Source organism: Triturus cristatus, chromosome 4_1 (genome assembly GCF_964204655.1).
Source record: "Triturus cristatus chromosome 4_1, aTriCri1.1, whole genome shotgun sequence".
Taxonomy (NCBI): Eukaryota; Metazoa; Chordata; class Amphibia; order Caudata; family Salamandridae; genus Triturus; species Triturus cristatus.
The window spans coordinates 642,276,872-642,297,809 of record NC_140585.1 but is presented as its reverse complement, the minus strand read 5'-3'; positions in this window follow the sequence as shown (position 1 = coordinate 642,297,809).

Here is a 20,938-nt window from a genome sequence, read left to right as displayed (position 1 = left end):
TAGTTCATTTGCAGAATGCGTGGTGCGGGAGTCGTCCCCATCTGCCATGGCATCTCTTTCAGGGTGTTACAGGCACGTTCTGAACCAAGGTCAGAGGTGCAGGTGTCCTCCCGCCTTCTACATAGGAACAATGGAGCTTTCATCCCTGATGTTTGTCTGACTACTACCTGCGTTTTTGGAATGTGATGTGGCTTTGGCGCTGAGATTGGGACACGGCCTTGGGCTCATGGTGAACGGATAGGGATACACACACACATGTTGGCATGTGGAGCCAGGTGCCCGACGGGCCTTGCGCTGCATGTGCAATCTCACTCTATCTCTCTCCCTCACTCTCTCCCTGTCTTTCCTTTGTTGGGCGCATGGCACAACTTCTTCTCTTGGACTTGATCTTCCAGGCTGTGTGCTACGAATTGTCCAGTGAGGAGTCGCTAGTACTCATCCTAAGGGTTGTCTCTGCTTTGGTTTGTATGGTGTTTTGTGTTGGTGATTGCATTGCTGTTTGACTGAGTCTCCATTTCCTGTCCACGCATGTCTGTTGATTTCCTGGCTTGTGCGACATCAGGCAAAATGTTAGTATTGGGATTCGTGGTGTTGGTGTGCAGTTTCTTAGTCCGGGGTTGGGGGTGGTCCTGGGGGTGGGGGTATTGCGGGCCTGGGTGTGGTGTCAGAGGGTGTTGTGGCCCTCTTGGGTGTCCGGGCCGCATGATGGGTGGCTCCATGGCATCTGTTGCCCTTCCGATGTGGCCCTGGGCTGGTCTCCCTTTTGTGGTCCAGGCTGCCGTCTGACTTTACACCAGGTCAGAGCAGGTGTAGATTTCCTGGTGTTAACGCGCCTTTTCACCTGTTTTGTGTTTTTATCACAGATCTGTCTGGTCGTTGAGAATGTTGAGGTGTGATGTTGTTGCGGCTTTTGGCACGGGTACGCCCGCTCTGCATCTCATTAGCGATAGTTGCGGGGCGCCTCTGTGGCGATGTTTTCTGCGGCTGCTATCGCGGGTAAACCAGTGCTGTGGGCTATTAGCACCAGCTTGTGAATGGGGAGGTAAATTTCTCATGACTTTGGCTGTGATGAAGTGCCGTTAATTCGGCGATAGCTCCTTGTGAATATGCCCCCACGTAGATTGACCAGACAAACATTTTACATTCTGACTTAGGGCCTGATTATGATTACGATGGTCCAATGGATCGCCATAGCCACTTTGGTGGAGGGGCAATGCTGCACTGCCAGACCGCCCCCCCCCCATTACGGATTGGGCAGTCAGACCGTCATGGGACCAGGAGCCACCCATGCAGGTAAGAGCAGTGGGGCCGGGTTTGGGGGGATTCGACAGATGACCACGAGGGCAAATTAAATAAATAAATAATTTTCCCTCGTCATCTGTCAAAATCCCTGCCACCTGGCCCCACTGCTCTTACCTGCACGAGCCGCTGCTTCATGGGACTGCTGCTACCACCAGGGATCCACGATCCCTGATGGTCTTGTAGCGGTCTGAGGCTCGCAATATGGTGGTGGTGCTGCTGTGGCACCGCCAAGCATATTACAAGTTTCCTCACAACCACAGTTTTCATGGCAGTGAGCACGCCATGAAAACTGTGGTGGTGAGGAAACTGAGGAGGCCCTACAAGACCCCCTGGTGCCTCAGGGCCATGGGGATGCATGCAGGGGGGCACATGGTGTGCCCCCTTGTCTGCATGCATGCCCAGTTCCTACATGGCATGGACTTAACAGTCAATGCCGTGCAGGAACATGCTTTGGCATTCCCATTGGAAACATTGAAAACTTCTAATCTGGTGAGAGGTGTCAGTACAGCTTTCGCGGTGTGCCAGCAGGGCGCTAGCGTGGTGGCCCGCTGCCACACCTCCAAAGTCATAATGAGGCCCTTAGTCTCTGAAACAAAAGTGGAAATCCTGCAGTGGGGCGAGTTTGAAGACTGGATCAGGCAAAGTCCTCTAAAAGTTGGAGAGCAATAGGATGATGCCCATTGTTTTTTTTTTGGTGGGAAGCTCCAAGCAAAAAAGTTGAATAATTATGGCATCTTCACCCATTCAAAAATTCCCTTTTGGACCAGCTGACCCTTTTCTGGAACACTGTGTCATTAAAACTTCACCAATGGCATTATTCCACAATGTCTGCTCTCAAAAAGAACTTTTCCCACAATGCTTGCCTCAGCCTCCTTCCTTTCAATATTGATTTACCCCATTATACCAATATATGTAATACACCCAACGTCCCATTGTATGTCATGGACTCAATAAAAGTCAATGAATAGTTAGGGAGCATTACTCTTCCAATGCTTCCAGACCTCACGCTTTCTTGTTTTCAACTGATAGGTGACAGCTTTCCCCAGACACATCAGTGGTATGACCTACTGTTACAACATGGTAACAATTTAGATAGATAGCTACATAAATCCAAGGACCATAAGAAGAAGCTGGAGTGAATGAAGTTTATAGAAAGTAGGTAAAGTAGCAATTGTAGACAATGATACTGCTAGGCAACAACATTAATGGAGCAGAAATCCATCTAATTGCTTCACTATCTGGGTTTATCAATATATCCAAAAGGAACAATAAAAAACAAGCATTCAGTGGGCTTTTGCAATGAGAAGCTCAGTACAAGTTTATAGATTTGGAACATGGGGAACTGGTTACAGGGAATATGTGTTGACCATCTGGAGCAATTCAATTTGACACCCACAGAACACAATCACAGATTGCAGCATTACTGATTCCATCAGCATTATTGGTGTACTGTAGCCCCAGCTGCAAGAACTGTCCAGTAAGCATATGTTATGTTTACTTGTGTATTTGGTCTCTATCTTCAAAGGCAGGCTTTGAATTTGCCGAGTAGCCATCATTTTAAGAAGAACTCAAATGGACTGTGCTAACTACATCGAGTGAATGAATGTAGTTGCATAATGCTAGGAACTTGGGCCAGCCAGAGTTTTAGTTTAGAACTAATTTTGAAGAAATACAAAAATTAGCCCACTGGTCATTATCAGAGAACTGCAGCTAAGCAGGGCTCCTAAAGCTTGGTTTGCTGGACTAAGGAGCTGTTATGTTGTGTTATGTAATGTTATGTTATATTTTTTATGTTATGTCATGTTATGTTAAGAGGTATTTCTAAAGTGCAGATGTTCACCCAGGGGTATCTTGGCACTGACAGTTCAGAAGGAGTAGCAAGTGAGAAGAAGTTACAACTGTGGCTGTTTAAAGATCCACATATTTAGAGCTTTCCTAAAAGCAACCATTTTTATAGGGGGAGTATTCCACTCCTTATCCACAAGCACTTAGAAACTACACTCCCCACCCTACCTTTCTTAAATCTGGGCACCACCAAAAGGTTTGCAGCTATAGATCGAAGAATCGTTTTAGGGAAATATCTTAGTAACTGATCTTTCAGGAATCCTCAGGTTGTCTCCTTAAGAGACTTGAAGAATAAACAGTAGACTTGAAATGTGATTTGCTGTTTAATTGGCAGCCAGTGACGGTTCTTCAGGTAGGGAGTGATTTGTGTTCTTCGAGGAATTCTGGAGACCAGCCTGGCTTTCAGACTCTTGGCTTTTACCTACATTTCCACAGCAACGACATACAAGAAGACAGGTTCCAACTTCCCCTGCCCACTTACCATACCCAATAAAGTCAAAGCAACAGTAGTGAACTAGGGGAAGAAGGGAAAACAGGGAGAGAAGAAGACAATGTTTCCCACTCAACGGACAGGGCCAGGCAGCCAGGAGAAATCCCTAGCAGAAGAGACAAAGTATGTGTAGCAATTAGTATATAAATTTATAGTATAGGGGCAAGGGATTTCACTGTAAACTACCTGAGTGATTCTCTTCTTCAATTATGTAGTGACAGGCTATCTGAGTGGTATTTGTGGTTTATGTCTGCAGAAAATGAAAGGACAAGCGTCAATAGAGTTATCAAATATTTAGTGTAAAATAATATATAAAAAGCTCAAAGACATCCACCTATGTACTATGAGGAATGGCCCATGACATCAGGAGATCTATAATGAAACTAATCTCTTAGCAGCTTGCTAACAAAATATAAAACATGTTCTGCATTTGCGTTATTCTTAATTCCTCCTTAACATCAGGAGAAAATAATTGTGTGGCCCCTTTTTTCTTATATGAACACCAGAGTTGAATGATTCTACTATAAACAAACTTCAAGAAATGAAAAACATATCTCCAGGTACGAGGGACCTATTCTAGATAACTATTGCACAAATACAATTAGCTAAGATGCTTGGCAGCGCATTCTGCGCTGTTACCATGAGGAATTGCTGATCTTTTCTTTTCTCTCTCTCGTTTTGGCAGGAAGATGCTTCCAGTTTGAAGCACGTGGGATTTCCTGGAATCCGTAGACAGGAGCTGCAGTGGCCGACAGAAGGGTTTTCAAGAAAATGCCAGAGTATGGAGCTGAGGAGTCTGAAGCGAGCAAGTAGGAGACGTGACGACTTCGAGAACGAAACGCCAGGATCCCGCCGACGACCTGAAGGACTTCAGGTAAGCAACCCAGAAGCACTCGGGACTCGAAAGTTATAGTGCGGGATTGGGGGAGTTTTATACTCTCCGATCACAGCTTGCATTTGAAACGCGACAGGACCAGCAAGTTTGACACTGGCTGCCGCATTCTGTATCAGCTGCATCGGCTGCAATGTCTTAAAATCACTTTCAGAGAGGTCAATACATATACTATTGGCTTAGTTTAATCTGAAATTGATAATGCGGCCATAATAGTCTTCTGGGGTTACAAACAACAGGGGCAACCCTAGAACCTGAACCAGGGGCTAGCTAACACTATAATCCAAACAATGCACCACTTAGAATGAAAACAATTTTAAAATCAGACTAAGAAAAAGAGACCTCCCCAAGTGAGAGAAGGAGAAAGAAAATCAGAAAAAGGTGCTACCCAACTATTGAAACACCCAATACCCATGTACAAATATTTTCTTTGAAATTTCAAAAACATTTTATTATATTTTCAAAGAAAGCGTATCAAAAAGCGTATCAAAAACACATATTTATGTGGAAATGTGCACATGCCCATACCACTGCTACGCTTTCTTTTTCAGGTTGTGAATAAGCATGTTCAGTTTGGGACAAACTTCTGCCTGCATATGCCACAATATGTCTTTGAGCATTTGGGTGTTCGCTGTGCTGGGCAAGGACTGCGCCTAACCCGACGGGGCTAGCGCCAACCACAACCTCGGTATGAAGCTTTGTATCAAAGTATGCCATTTCAGAAGCATCCTCAAAAGCTTGTTTGATACTCTTGAAGCTTTGTTCACATTGATGTGACTAATAAAATGAAATATTCTTGTTCATCAAGTCTCATAATGGCGCACTTACAGTGTCAAAGTCTCGTATATATCTAGAACAGTAGCTGGTCATGCCAAGAAAGGAACATAACATGGAAATATCTTGTGGAGGACTGGCAATTGACAACCCTTGCACTTTAGCTTAATCAGGTGTCATGCCCCAGTAAGAAAAGATATGGGCAAACAATTTTAGCTTTGTTTTATGGAACTCACATTTCTCATCATTCAAAGTTGAACCTGCATCAGCGAGCAAATGACACACTTGCATGAGAGCTTAATCATGCTATTTCTGTCCAGCTCTGAACACCAATATGTCATCACTATAACTGAAAGCGTTCATGACTGACTCACTCTGGGTGCCTCCGGCCTCCATGTCAGCAGCAAGTCAATTGGCACACTCTTCTGTTCTGGCAGCCTTGAGAACTTGTTCCAGTTTCTCTCAATAGTATCGTCTAAATGAATCTGATACGCATCCATCAATTACTCTGAGATGTATGACTTCCTCATCATTAAATTAATTGATCTTACTGTGCTTGATGAGTGTATTCAGTCTCTCAACAAATTTTTTGATGGCTTCACCAACTTTCTGTCTTTGACTGAAAATGTATCTTTCAGAATCTACATTTGGCATTGGATTGAACTTGAGATTCAAGGCTGCTTTGATTTCACAGTATGTCATTTCCTCGGCTCGTGACATTTTCTATATGACTTCTTTTAGACCAGCACCAGCAAGATTTTTAAGGTCTTTGATAATCTTCTTGTTATCGGTTTCTTCTATCACATCAATAAAATCACTAAATGTCTCCATCCAAGCAGTCCATCTGGTGCCAATATTTTGCTTTTTGGTGGTATTGAATGATGGCTTCAAGAAGGCAGCAGCATTGTAACCATTTATGAGATTGGCTGACACTGAGGGTGGAGTATTCTCTCTGACACTGTCTGCTACAGCCATAGCATCTCTAAGGTCCTGTGCTGTGCTGGTCTCTGGGTCTATCTTGGACAGTTCGTGGAGCTTTCACCTCCCTCTTGGCCTCCATTGAAGCCTTTCATTTTTATGGAGACCTATGGAGTTGTTCTGAGCCACCAACCGGCAGCTTTGATGGTGTGCCGATTCGTGTATGGACGGTTCCGTAAGCACAACCATGGGGACTTCCTCTAGGGATACTCCACCTAACGCTGTTGTGTGATGAGTCTCATTACTCAGTTCTGGTAAGCAGATGACGGTTTCTGGTATTTTAACTGCTTTGCTTTTAGGCGTCTCTTTGTAGTGTCTGTCACTTGTTTGATCTCTGCCTCGCAGTGCTTCTGATCACAGCGTTATCTTGCAATTTGCTGTCACTATTTGCTGCTCTTTTAAAATCTGTCTGTATTCTCCTTTAACGTTGAGCTTTGGGTACCTTATCCCCATCTCGTGGCCAGTTGTAGCATCCTCCCCAGCCTGGGTACCCACTAATTTATCAAACTTGAGAAACTTAAACGTTTCAAAATGTCAAAATGGTGGGACGGGGCCACACTTAAGCAATATATGAAGCCTAACAGAATACCCAGAGGTCTACGTTCCCAGATCATGCCAACATACGATGATCTGGACGATGACCTTCTGGGTATATGGGAGAAGGAGCATACATCTATCTCCATGAAACTCATGGAAATTCTAATCGAAAATGCCGAGAGAAAGGTACAGAAACTACAGGCCGAAATCACCCAATTAGAAAGCGAGATCGCTTCTTTAAACATGCCTGAAGTTGCATCCAAAAATTATGATATTCTCAAAGGGGTACTCTCAGAACATCAGAATGACATTAAACAGCGTAAAGCTAGAAAGTTGAAAAGGGATGAGGTAGATTATAACTCTGGCAGAGTTTTTACTTTTTCAAAAAAATATGATTATCCAGTACAAATAAAACCATTCCTCTGCTGCAGTCTACAAGCTCTAGTAATACCTCTTTGAATACAGTACCTACTAGTGATAGTGAGTTGGAGGGGGCTGCTGGTGGTAATGGAAGACAGGCCCTCCCTTTGGGGAATTCATCCTTCTTACAAGAAGTATACAGAATCAAAAGGGGCAATCGGGAACAAAACAGGAGAACAGAAAACGCCAGAAGACAAGGAGGGGCAACAGGGGCGGTGGGAGAAGGAGACAGAACAGGGATGAAAACACGATCCTGGGACAAAAAAGACCAGAAACAGTAGCAGGTGGAGAAGTTGAAGTGATCAATTTATCTGATCGTATACTCAGTAATGACACGATTATGTTACTGAAGAAAGGTATGGGATTTTGTCCGTCTTATAAGGGCGATTTGTGTGATATTAAAATTGATATATTCAAATTTGTAAGACTTTTGAAATTGAAAAAATATTTTGCTATGAATCCCTTACCAAATAAAGATACTACACTACCCATTGTAACCCATTGTCTGATCTAACTACAATAAAAGATATACAGGACACCATGATGCTACTTTCTATCACTGAAATGGAGGATGACCCGATCACAATAGGTAAGGTCCAAGCAGATTTAGATATCAGATCTGATTTTTCAATATCCAGTGGTTTAAAGGAAAAATCTAGGGTGGTCTCTGAATCTTACCAGTGGTAACAATATTGAGATTTTCCATACTTTGGTTCTCAATGACCTGGATAAAATGGCCAAGAATACCACATTTTCAAGTAGATATCACCATGATAATCTAACGGTGCAAGAAAGACACGCACTTAGATCTTTAGCTGATGATCCCAATTTAATTGTAAGAAAAGCAGTGAAGGGGGCAATCTGGTGGTTATAAACAAAATAGATTATGAACAAGAGATTTATTCACAATTAAATAACGAACAATGCTACCAGAAGATTTCATATAACCCCATTTTCTCTCTTACTGCACAGATTAATGGGTTACTTAAACACTGGCATTATAATCATCTTTTAGATGAAGATGAATTTTTATATTTGAAGATCGATCGTCCTCGTTACCCCTGTCTGTACACACTGCCTAAAATTCACAAGGACCTCCCTTTTCCACCAGGGAGGCCCATTGTGTCAGGTATACGGGGACCAACTGAGCATTTGTCTCAGTTTGTCGATCTATTTTTGCAGCCTTTAGTCATCAATATGCCCTCCTATATCAAGGACACCAGGCACATTTAGAGCATATTGGGTGATATAAGTTGGGAAACTGATATGATGTTAGTGACACTGGACGTAGTGTCGCTTTACACTAGCATACCCAATGACTTGGGTTTACAAGCTGTTCAACATTTTCTGTCTAATAGACCAGTGAATCTTTGGGAGCACACCCAGATGTTACTTACCATGACCAAAACGATTCTTGATAACAACTTTTTTCTTTTTAAACAGGAGTGGTATAAGCAAACTCAAGGAGTGGCCACGGGTTCGAAATTTTCACCAGCATATGCCAATTTATATATGGGCTGGTTCGAAGAAAAAGTAATTTAGGGTGCATCAGGCAGTAAATGGCAAGACCATATTCTATTTTGGGGGCGATATATTGACGATTGCCTCATGATTTGGACTGGTACCGAACTGATGTTACATGAATTTATTGAATATCTAAACTGTAATGATTTGAATATTAAGTTTACTTCATGTTCAAGTATGTCACACATTGTATTTCTTGATGTGGAATTGTATACCAGAGGCACTCAAATACATAGCAAAATGTATCGCAAACCAATGTCATGTAACTCCATTTTGCATGCTGACAGTGCACACCCCCGGCATCAAATCAGGGCAATACCATTTGGGGAAATGATAAGAGCTCGCCGCAATTGCAGTGAAGATGCAGAGTTTTTTAAATGTATTGATGATATGGGCAAAAGATTTTCCCAAAGAGGCTATTCAAACAAAGACATTGGATCAGCCAAACGTAGGGTATTTAACATCAAACGCCAATCTACACTTAAGCCAAGCGTGGTGACTGGCTCACAAACTACGAATGGTGACAGATTATACTCTATTGAGTTTGAGTTTACGTAAAAGTCTGAATAAACACTGGCATGTCTTGAAAGCTGACAGGACCCTTCAAGGGTTCTTATCTGATAGACCATTAATTACATTTCGAAGGGGTAGGACTCTTGGTTCTATTCTAAGTCCTAGTTACCCCTTAGATAAAAAACAAGAGACGTGGTTGGATAAACTTAATAAAGGTTTTTTCAAATGTGGACATTGCGGCATGTGCAAACATGCTCAAGACAAAACTTTACAGTTTCAGGACAAGGATGGTCATGTTTACAGAATTTTGTCTAATATCACATGTAGCACCAAATACGTGATATATGCTATTGCATGTAAGTGTGATAAGATTTATATAGGTAGCACCATTAGAGCTCTAAAGGATCGTGTGAGTGAACACATGAGAGCTATAAAAAACTGTGACATGAGATATCCTATAGCTCAACATGTTTATGAGTACAAGGCACAGGGTCTGACCAAATCTTTTCGATTTTATGGCATTGAGCATGTGAAGCTTGACCCACGTGGTGGCAACAGGGAGTTGAAATTGCGCAGATATGAGGCACGATGGATCATGCGTATGAAGGCTGTAGAATTTGGTCTTAATTATGATCAGGAATTACAGTATTTTTTAGGGGATTGATAATTGTATCATCCCCTGTTTAATCCGATACTTTGGCCATCTGTATACACCACACATTTTCCTATAATACGAATTTGGTTTAATATTGGATATGCATGCGGAGTTTCATGATTATAAAACTACTGTTTAAGTTTAATCGCAATGTATTCATAATGATTGGTAAATTCGGCTTTGACATTTCTGTATCTATCATTACACCTACTAAGTCACATACGGGCAAGTTATCCATCTTTCTATATTTAACAATTTTAAATAGATCACAATAAATGTGACAAGGATATTCTAGTCGGAATTATTTGGATATAGATCGATAAGCCTGGCGCTTAGCGAGCCGACTAATATGAGACTACTGTTGTGCGAGCTAATCTACTCAGACATACGCTGTTAAACTACCAGTTCTCCTTACTCGATTGGACTAGGAATATTTCACGGAGGGATAATGATATTTTATTGACCAAAGAAACTAAATGCAGCTATACTTATATTTTTACTAATACTGCGTGGGCTTCAGTGCCGATCTGACGGTCATGAGACCATTTAACTATGGCGCCCAAGGTTTTGCTTGGATTTCACTATATGTTTCAACATGGCGCCTATTTTTCGAATCGGTTGCTAGTCACCTTTTCTATTACTACCTTTACTTTATTATTACGGAATTTGTCGGCAGCAGCGCCTGGTTCCTGTACTCGGGATCACAGAAGCCGCTTTTTCAGGTGAGCGGACTGGACGTATGGCGCGAGTATCTAATTTAGGATTTGTACAGCAATAGATTAGATCAGTGTTAATTTAAGATTTCTTATCTTTAGGTCACTTATTGAGTTGACGACTTTCATAAAGGACTTGTTGGCAATCGGATACTTTGTAACAAATATTGTGGATGTAAATTAGGGTAAGTCCGAGGTACTTTTTTGTAGCATTTGATTTCGTGCGTTTGCTTTATTTTAGTGTTACAAAATTCTATATATTGTTGTTTCATGTGCTCTTTACTTAGGCCTTTGACGCTAGGATGGCCTTTCTATGATTTTGCTGCATTTCGTTTTTGATATTGGGACTTGTAATTATTATCAAGTCTTAACAGGTATGTACTCGACCTCATGAGTACCTTGATTTATTGTGCCTCATGTGTGACGCAATGATTAATATTGGGCTATTTGTACCATTATAGGTTTGCAGTTCTTCGAAAAATGAAGGTACAGATATTTCTTTTTAAATTATATGCAGCATGAGACTCACATGGGTTGGTGAGTAGAATCTTTAGAGGTATATTTTTGCTGACACCACCGCTGAATTGTGTTCCTCATAATTATTATTATGTCTTAGGATTTATGTCTTATACGGACGTTTCAACATCATTTAGACATTGTTGTTCTCACATTTGCCTGTTACTGAACCGTTTATCCGTTTGTTCTGAGTTTTAAGAAACTGTGGGATGTATTTTTTGTTTGTTATTTTTTGCCGCCATTACTCTATACATTTGTCATTTGTGTTACTTCCAGCCCTGAGGAAGTCGTATGGGTTAATCCCCTCCAAACGACGAAACGCGTTGGGGAGTAGAAGAATCTTGCCAATAAACAAAGAAGAACTGAAGCTTTTGCTGGATTTGATTTATTGAAATATTTACTTATTTTATGGCGTGTGCATCAACTTTATCTCTTATCTCTATCAATCTTGCATTGAGCATTTTGGGATCTTGGGTGTTGTTCCCATTGTTGTTGGCACAGCTGTGATTTTGGTTCTTACATGTCTGATACAGTGTAATATTGTTGGTCGCGCCACATAGCCTCTTACACCCTAGAGATTTTTTTGTACCCACTAATGACAATGCCACACACAGAGTTTAGTATCATGCGCTCTTATTCATCTGCATGTAACCGTGAACTCAACATTCTAAACATGCTTTCACTTCACTACGCTCAAACACTCACGTCACAGTTCTACAGAGTCCACCAGGAGCTAAAGGGGTTATGTCATTGCTAACTCGAACGATTCTGCAGACAGCGAGGCAGCAGGGCAGTCCTTCCAGCAGCAGGGTATCATGGCTGTCCTTCTGTCTTAGTCTCCCATAGGCCCAGAAGTAATCTGATGAGTGGTTCAAGAGGTCCAATATGTATACCTGGTGCCATACTTTGAAGTGGGGAAACTCCTAGACTACCACCACATCTGGTTCTGGAAAGCTCATTCCTTCCCCTGCCCTGACTCCAAATGATCTGAGGGGACAATGGGATAGTGTCAAGTCTCTTTGTGTGTGTGTGGAGGCAGTCCCTATGATATTTAATTGGGGCAGGGAACAGCTCTGTCCCCACCATCCTGGTAGGATGGCCCATCCTGGCAACATCTAGTTCACTTTTATGTCATTGTCTCAGAGCATTACACAAAGGCCAACTGCCAACTACATCCAGTCATGTGACCCAGGACATAGGCTACAGGCACTCAATGATTAGGACAAGAAAATGACAACTTTTTAAAAGTGGCATTTTCAGAATTGTGACTTAAAATTCAACTTTACCATTATAGAGGGTTTTAAATTACAATTCATTTGAGTGTAAACATGATCTTCCTACTTGCTCCCCATTAAAAGTTATCACTTATTAAATATAATAAGGTAACTCAATGTTATCCAATGAGAGACATAGGCCTTACTGTAATGAAAATAATTTAGGGGTCATTCACTACCAGGACTTGTAAAACTTAAGAATACCTTATCTACTTAAACACAATCCACCCATTTTTTTTGGCTTGGCAAGAGCTTTATTTTCCCAGGCTGAATTAGCAGTTTAAACTTCATTACATGCTGCAGTGGAAGCCCTGAGACATGTATTAAATGGTTATCTTAGTGGGTGGAACAATGAGTGCTGCCGACCTACCAGTAGCATTTAATTTACAGGCCCTGGGTACATGTAGTACTAGCTACTAGAGACTCACAAGTAAATTAAATGTGACAATGAGTTGCAATATTTTGGTACCATGTTTTAGGGAGCAAGCACAAACACTTTAGCCCCAGTTACCAGTGGTAAAGTGACCAGTTTCTTAAAGCCAACAGAAAGGAATTCAGGAGAACAAGCAGGATGCAGGCAACATGTTTGAGGGACTACTACTCATGAGTGTCAGGTCTAACATATACCCTTTGTGGTCTCCATTCCATAACGAATTCTGCAAATAAACAATTATCTGTTGAAGCCTTATGGACTGATGAAGCATCAACTGCCCTATTTTTGGTGGTAAATCGATTTTATTGATTTTACACTGTAAATTGAGACTACACAAGCCAACCATAAAAGAGAACAGTAATTATGGAGACTGGAAGTAAGATTTACACATGATATCCTGAGAACAAACAAAAAGACATGGAAACTGTACAATTAGGTGGTACTAAGAGAGCTCTTTTATGTGAAGAAAGAGGAAGGCATATGCCTATATTGTGGCAAAAGTACATTTTATTAAGAACCATCATATACTGTTGGGAAAAAAGAACGCGTATCTTTAGATGATAGTCTGAAGTTGAGCTTATCAAAGTCGTATTTCAGCACACTTTTACATGGAAGTAGTCCTTTCCACAGCTAAAGGACCGTTAAAAAAATATGCTTTCATTGACTGGTGAAACAGGATGTTTAATGGACATTAGGTAGCCTATTCACAAAGGTAAATTTACAAGTGAGTAAATGTACATGTGTATGTTTACTCTTACACTTTTGAGTAATTTTACTACTTTGGGCTATTCATCATTTACGACTGTTAAATTAGGCTTACATGCCTTACCACCTGAAATAGGTTACCAACCCAGAGCAGCATATGCCAAAAACAAGCATTGGCAAAACCAAAAGGTCGGGTATTGCCACTGAAAGACATATTGGCTACACCAGTGCTTGTTCTTTTTGTGTCTGAAGCACTTCCATCCTCTCTGCTTCTAGGCTGATAAATTTGGAAAAGATCTTACACCCTAATCCACACACTCTACGTATGTAACTGTCCAAACTAGCCATTGTAATTTTCTACCGCAAGTCTTTCAGAATATTTACTGTTGCCTTGCTGAAGACAGGGATGGGAAATTGCAGAACAGGTGAACGGGGCGTTGACTGTTATTCCTAGGAAGTTTTTACTGAAGGTAGTGTTTTTCATACTTTAAATGCACCTCTCACCAAAGAAATTAAATTAATCTGCATGTTAATTTGATGCCCAACACTTATTAATGTCTTCCATGAATGCACTGAGTCCAACTAAATGACTGCAATAACACCTATTTCTGCAAGGCTTACACTGCTTCCCCTTAGTACTCTCTCCCACAAGACAATCCTCCATTTAACAGGCTTTAGTGAGCAAAACACACCAACTCACACCAACGGTACTCAGAAAACCTTCTTAGAGACATCATACGCACAGCACAGTTCAAACACACACAACAAGTTATGGAAGGAATGCTTGAATGAATCTCAGCCTGGGCTCTACGAGAATCTAGTCGCTTTAGAGTACATCATTTATCTTGCTTCCACAAAATCTATATCAATCGTGGTGAGTGAGGTGTGATACCAGAATATTGTTGCTAGACTATCATCTAACATGAATATTGTGTCGTACACATTGTCTGCAGAAAATGTATATAAAATAGGATGAGCTTTTTGTCAACGATATTTAGCACACAATATTTATGTCAGATTATATTTGTTTATTGGCTAAACCGACACAAACCTACGTCTAACTATAGTCCAATACACCAGTAAAAAACAGAAAAACAATGTCAACAGACCACTGTGCCTGAAACGCGTCAGATTCCGGAAGCACTTCCGGACCATACGAATGGTGGGAATACCTGTTCAAAAGCCAAGAACATAACAATTAACGTTTACTTTACCTTTGTAACTAACACAAAACCTTTACCTATTTCCGAGTACATCTAAGGATGAAAATGTATCATTTTAAATCAATTACATTTGCAGGTCAACCTCATTGCCCAGAAAACACATTACCTCCAAAACCACGAGAAATATTTTTGGAGAGAGACCCAATTCATTCTCTTACTGAATTGATTTCCCTTTTGGAACATACAACCCTAAATGGCATGTTAAATTAAACCTACTTGCATAATTTAACCGAGTAAAGTGTCTGTGCACGAAAATCATTCTCAAATGCATGCAGGCTTTGAATAAAATATCATCATTTTATGTTCAAAGTGATTCAACAGCCGAGAATAGAACCTTAGTGGTTTTCCATTATGCATAATATCATTTGTGTTTTTACCTTGTCTGGAACTCAGGCACTCTCCGAGTTTACAGTCTTTAATTTTTAAACCGTTGTTGTGCATCAAAGCGTCAAAGAAATGTCATTGTTTAGAACTCGGAGTCACTCTCTGCTGAATAAGGGACTTCATAATTCTGTCCTAATTGACTACGTCCATTTGTTTAAAAAAACCTAAAACTTCCGTTCATATTATGGGTAAAAAAGACAGCCTTATAAGACAGCGCTTTCAGTATTTCTTTGCAAACTGAAAAATTACAATTATCTGTTAAAACTGGGACTAATTGTCAACGATTGTTCTTATGTGCAATTTTGAGTGACAATGTGTTTATTTGAATTATTAATATTAATGATGCATATAGCTGTAACTGATGAATTAAGGATGTTGTACTTTAAACGATTTGATGATGTTGTTCAGAAGTGTGATTATTAATGTACAATTGATATCCCAAATTTAAACATTACACCATTTATATAAATTGTACGCAGTTTCTGGTGTTCTGATCATCTTGCTCCTGCTCATTCACCCATCCCAGTCAATAACCTGTCGAAAGTCATATCTCCTCATTGTTTACACAGAGCATAGAATGTTATGTCAAAGGGGACAATTGTATTAGAACACATTTATTGTGAATGAAGCTTTCCATTGTGTACCTAATGTATTATTTTGAACGTTCTTGGCTGGAAGTTCTGATGCAGGCCTGCAAAGAACATCATTCTATGAGCTATTTGAGAAAATGTTTCATATTATGTTGTACATCTCTGGAGTGCAGTTGCTGAGTTGTTGCAGGGATTCTGCTCTGGAACAGAACTATGCTTGGAACTATAGAACATTAGTATGTAGGGACTCAGTCACCATACAACCTCAGTATCTATGAGTCTGAGTCTGACTAGCTATAGTGCCTCACTTGCCCTCCTAACCTTACCAGAGAATTGGCACCACAAAGCACAAAACACTTGACCCTCTCAGGAATCGCAGTAACAGGACACACTCTTTCGCTCTCTCACTTGTACTTGTCCACAATAAGGAAACCAAGAGACATGAAGGAAGTTTAGAATATTTATTTAAACTTTCATGCTCTGAAATGTACTATATGTGCAGCAATTAGAAAATAAATGCATAATAAAAATAAATACCGTTAGCATGGTTAGTAATCCATAAACTAGGACAGAGTGACCTAAACCCCTCCCCTGCTACCAAAGCTAAACGATTATACATGAAAGATCTCTGGGATTACTGTCAGACCCCATACCTTAGAATACACAGCTGGACACTCTACATCTCACCAGGCGCAGTGCTCTTGTCTCAGAATTCTCGTTCCATGTGTGTGTTCCTGGCTCATGTGCTCATCTATATGATAGGGCATGTGTACACATAAACAACAGCTGCATTCTTGTGTTATGTCTAGGTGCTAGTGTCTGGCCAGAAAGAATAACAAGGGACATTGTTGCTTGACCTTGTCTATGGTGTTCAGACTAAATCCCAGGAAAAGAACAGAACGAGAAAACATATGCAGGTTCCGTGTGAAAGTACAATGTGGCACAAAAGCAAACATGTTTATCATGTAACATGTGCAAAGGAAAAATGAGGCCTACAACATGCACAGTTGTGCTAACGTAGGGGAAACTATTATATTCCATATAGGTACCCTGCTACAGGCCCAGGTAACATCGTAACTCTTCACCTATATTCTTCCCTACATTACACTTATAACGGTTTACAGGGACTGACCTTTTACCTAGATACTACACTGCATTCAGAACGCAGGTTTTACTTAGTTCGAAATCTCATACATAATGCATGAGGATTCTTGGAAGCACAGCAGGACTACCATCTCCTGTATAATATCTATGTATAAAGTTCATGCCCGACGTCATCCTTAGTCCGACTCAGTATTACAGCGAGGTAGGACCCCTGGGGAGACCTATGGGTATATATACATCACATCAGACAGGTAGAGGAGACCAGGACTTCCCGGCTGACACACTGACCAGTGACGCTGAGATTCCTGCATGCAGACACTTCAGCTCGCAGTGGTCTAAACACATCCCTTGCGGGGTGTCCAACTCGAGACCAGGACGGGGTCCCATAGTCTCTTACTTCAGGTTATGGGGTTGACTTTATCCTAGAGGGATTCTTGGCTTAACACCTACACACATGCTAGGTACACTTAGCTACATTTAGTTGGGGAGGCATCGTAGGAGTATGCATCTTTTTATCATGTATTTTATATACTTGCATGTATTCATGATTAATGCAAGATGGTAGAGTTATACCATCCATTTACTTTCGTATTACTGCTAATCATTTATATATTTTACTGTCTAACAATAGTTGCAGCTCATCTATTTTACACTAGCATAACAACTGTTCAATAAATATTTATTGGAAATGCCCAACCGTTTATTCCGTGTATCTCTCTAAGACAGACTAAGTAAGCACGAGTGACTGAGAGAAAAGTAGTTTATTGTTTCCACGTTCCTGAGGTATCAGGGTCGTCATGTTCGGTGGTTTCCAAAAACTATTCTCTCCTTGGTAAGAGGAGATTATTGTGGCCCGGTGAGCTAGCTGATACAAGAGGCCAACATACCCAGTGGGGGCGTTCAGAGTCAGTCTGACACCAATCCTCCAGTGTATGCTGTCCAAACATGCAGATCCTGAATAGTTTTATAGGCACTACAAGACATGGCGCCTCCAACTTTGGTTGGGTACTTATCTAACAGTAGAGTCTGAGTAGCTCAGTTATGCTTGTCTCAGAGACCCCAACTCACAAATAGCCAGAGACGTCTGGAGTTGGAGGGCATAAACTCCGCCGCAGCTGAGTAGGCGAAATCCTATTTATTGGCTGTTGGTTAATCAAGCTTGAAGGACAGTTTGTTCCTAAATAGTGCAAATCACCCTATCTTAGTTCCCTTAAAAAAGCTCTTCTTTACTAAAACAGTGACTGAGTCAGAAAATAACATTGTAAAAGAACTAAATCTCTCAGTAGATGAAGAAGATGCAGATGCAACTCAGATTGCAGAAAATGTTAGGAATGCCGTTAAAACTAGGTGCACATGGTCTAACATCCAGGGTGGACCAGTAGCTTTCGTGATTGAGGCACATGGATCATTTAGGACGGAGGTATTTGATTCATGGGTTACATTCCCGGTTGCAAATGCAAGAACAAAAACATTTCATTTCTATACAGTGAGTGAAATACCGAACAAACATTGTCCTTATGGGGACATTGAAGTTCCACTCACTTACCAGGAGCATTTATACCAGCTAAAAGGCGCCCTCTTACGGTCCATCCGGCAACGGTTACAACAAACACAAATACAGGTCAAAATACAGCAACTAAAATTACACCACAAACTTTACACGCAGTAATGGGTAAAATGCCCGTAAAACGCGAACAAATGCCAATCTGGGTAGCTCAGAAAATAACACCACTAGAAGCAGTATTCCCGAATACTGGCCTTCATGAAAACAAAGAATTCTGACAATCTGCTAGCCCATGGGGATAACACCACAGATAGAGGTAGAGGATTGTACCTCTTGGGGTACAGTTTATGCTGCCATATATATAAGAACACATGGTATCCCGTCATTAGTAGTAATACCTGATGTTTTAAGACAAATACAAAACGAGTACAGAGCAGAACCTGCTCTGAACTTAGGGATGAAATTACTAGGTAATTATGCCCATGTATCAGCCATAATACTAGCAAACATTAAAGGGGAAGCAGCATCAGTGGCAATCCGTCAACGCCTAAGGGAGTTCAGTCCTTTACAACAGGAACATGAATTACCTAAAATAATTGAAACTGCATATGCAGAGTTAGGCAGTTGGGTTGGAAAGCATTAAAACCACGACTAATGAGTAGTCCCGGTAAGGACACCTTTAAACAGACACCTGCTTCTTCTAAGAAGAAGTGGGACAAAAACAAAAAACAGAAAAAAGAACCCAGATTTCAATCTATTGGTAGATCTCCTCCACAGGAGCCCTCCGAAAGGAGGTATAACCTTAGGAATAGGGACAATATTAGGAAACAGGCATCAGAATACTGATACACGTTCCTCTTGTTTCTTTCAGGCTTCAAGGAAAATCTCTGAGAGAGGACAGTCAGACAGACAAGAAGAGCGTACAAAGTCTAGAGACAAGCAACACACTCAAGAACATACTTAGAAGATAAAGAAAACCAAAATCTCAGTTCAAAAAGAAGAAGGTTGCAGATCTAAAGTTCAGACATGCCCATAATTCTGAAGACTCAACTACTGAACGGGGAATGGGCTCTGACGATGCTAGACAGAGCGGCAGAAGTAACAATAGCTCACCAGAACCTGAGGGAACTTCTGGTGACAGCGGAATTAAATGATTATATAACGGTGGAAACACCTGATACTAGGGTGAGTGTCCCACATAAATTGTATGAACTAATACTCCAAATGGAGGGGGACAAGTCCCGAAAAGTTAGAGGTCTTTTTTGGGAGAACCTGACGTTTGGTTATGGCATTTTCTTAGCTGAACAAGATTGGCTGCCAGCATTTCTCATGGATTGCCCTAGGGGAGAAACAGTAATTTTACTAGCCTTTTCCGACCCTGTTCCAAAATATCTAAGACACACATATGCACTGGAGTGTGAATACTCCGACTCCACAGAGGCAGTATCCAATAAAGCTAGAGGCTAAACAACAGGTCAAGGAGATCTTGGATCAACGTGAAAACCAAGGGGTGATTTAAACTTGCACCTCTTTAGGACTCCTAAATCAGTAGATGAAAGGCTCTACCATAACACGTCCAGCGCAGACACCATTGCTAATATCAGACAAACCACTCGTGTGTGTTTATTTGGACCACTGCAGCCCCTGGCTTACAGGTATATCATGGTTGCAGTGGATTCCTGCTCTAGATTCCTATGGGTGTGGCCCAGCACTCGGCTGATGCTCAAACTGTTATAAAAGATTTGCGAGTCTTTATAGGGACATATGCAATTAGCACATTACATTCTGACCGTGGGCCTACCTTTAGCTCTAAGGCTTACAAGGAAACCATGGGAGGTTTGGGTGTAGCATTGTGGTACTCCTCTCCATACCATCCTGAGAAAAATTTGGTAGTGGAGAGGAAAAACTGGGACTTAAAGCAGTATTTAACAGCTAGAGTATTTGGCTCGGGTGAGAGTTGGGTGAAACATTTGTACGGAGTACAAAGAGCATTGAATAACATGCCAAGAAGTTCACTAGGGGGTGTCACTTCTTATAAGTTCTTATTTGGGATGACAATGTGGGTACCTGATGTTGATTGTGAAAGCTCAGTGATAGATGAGAAACCTTTTGACATCCATAAACGTTTGGCTGTTTTACAGGAGCTAAATGAATCCAGTGCACTACAAAGTAATGTACATGTAAAGCGGATCTCTACTGGGGAAGTCAAGTCTGTCACAGCAAGAACTGTCTTTTTCCCTAAAGTTGGGGACCTGGTCAGAGAAAAAATAGCTGACAAGAAAGAATTTGGGCCATATTACAGAAGGCCTGTACCTGTCCTGGCCGTTGAAAGAACAAGCACTGTTCTTCTGCTGCCTCTTGCTGGTAAAAAGGAGAAAAGATTTGTCTCAATTGACCTAATCAATCCACACTATGTGGCCAAAATTGAGTAGTAGGCCGCGTGGACTCCAGAGTAACAGACACCCTCCTCTCGCTACCATACGTTTGAGGAGTCACCTGCACGGAATGATGAACTATGCAACAATGCCATGGAACTCGTTCCTCTTGAAACTGAAGTTCAAA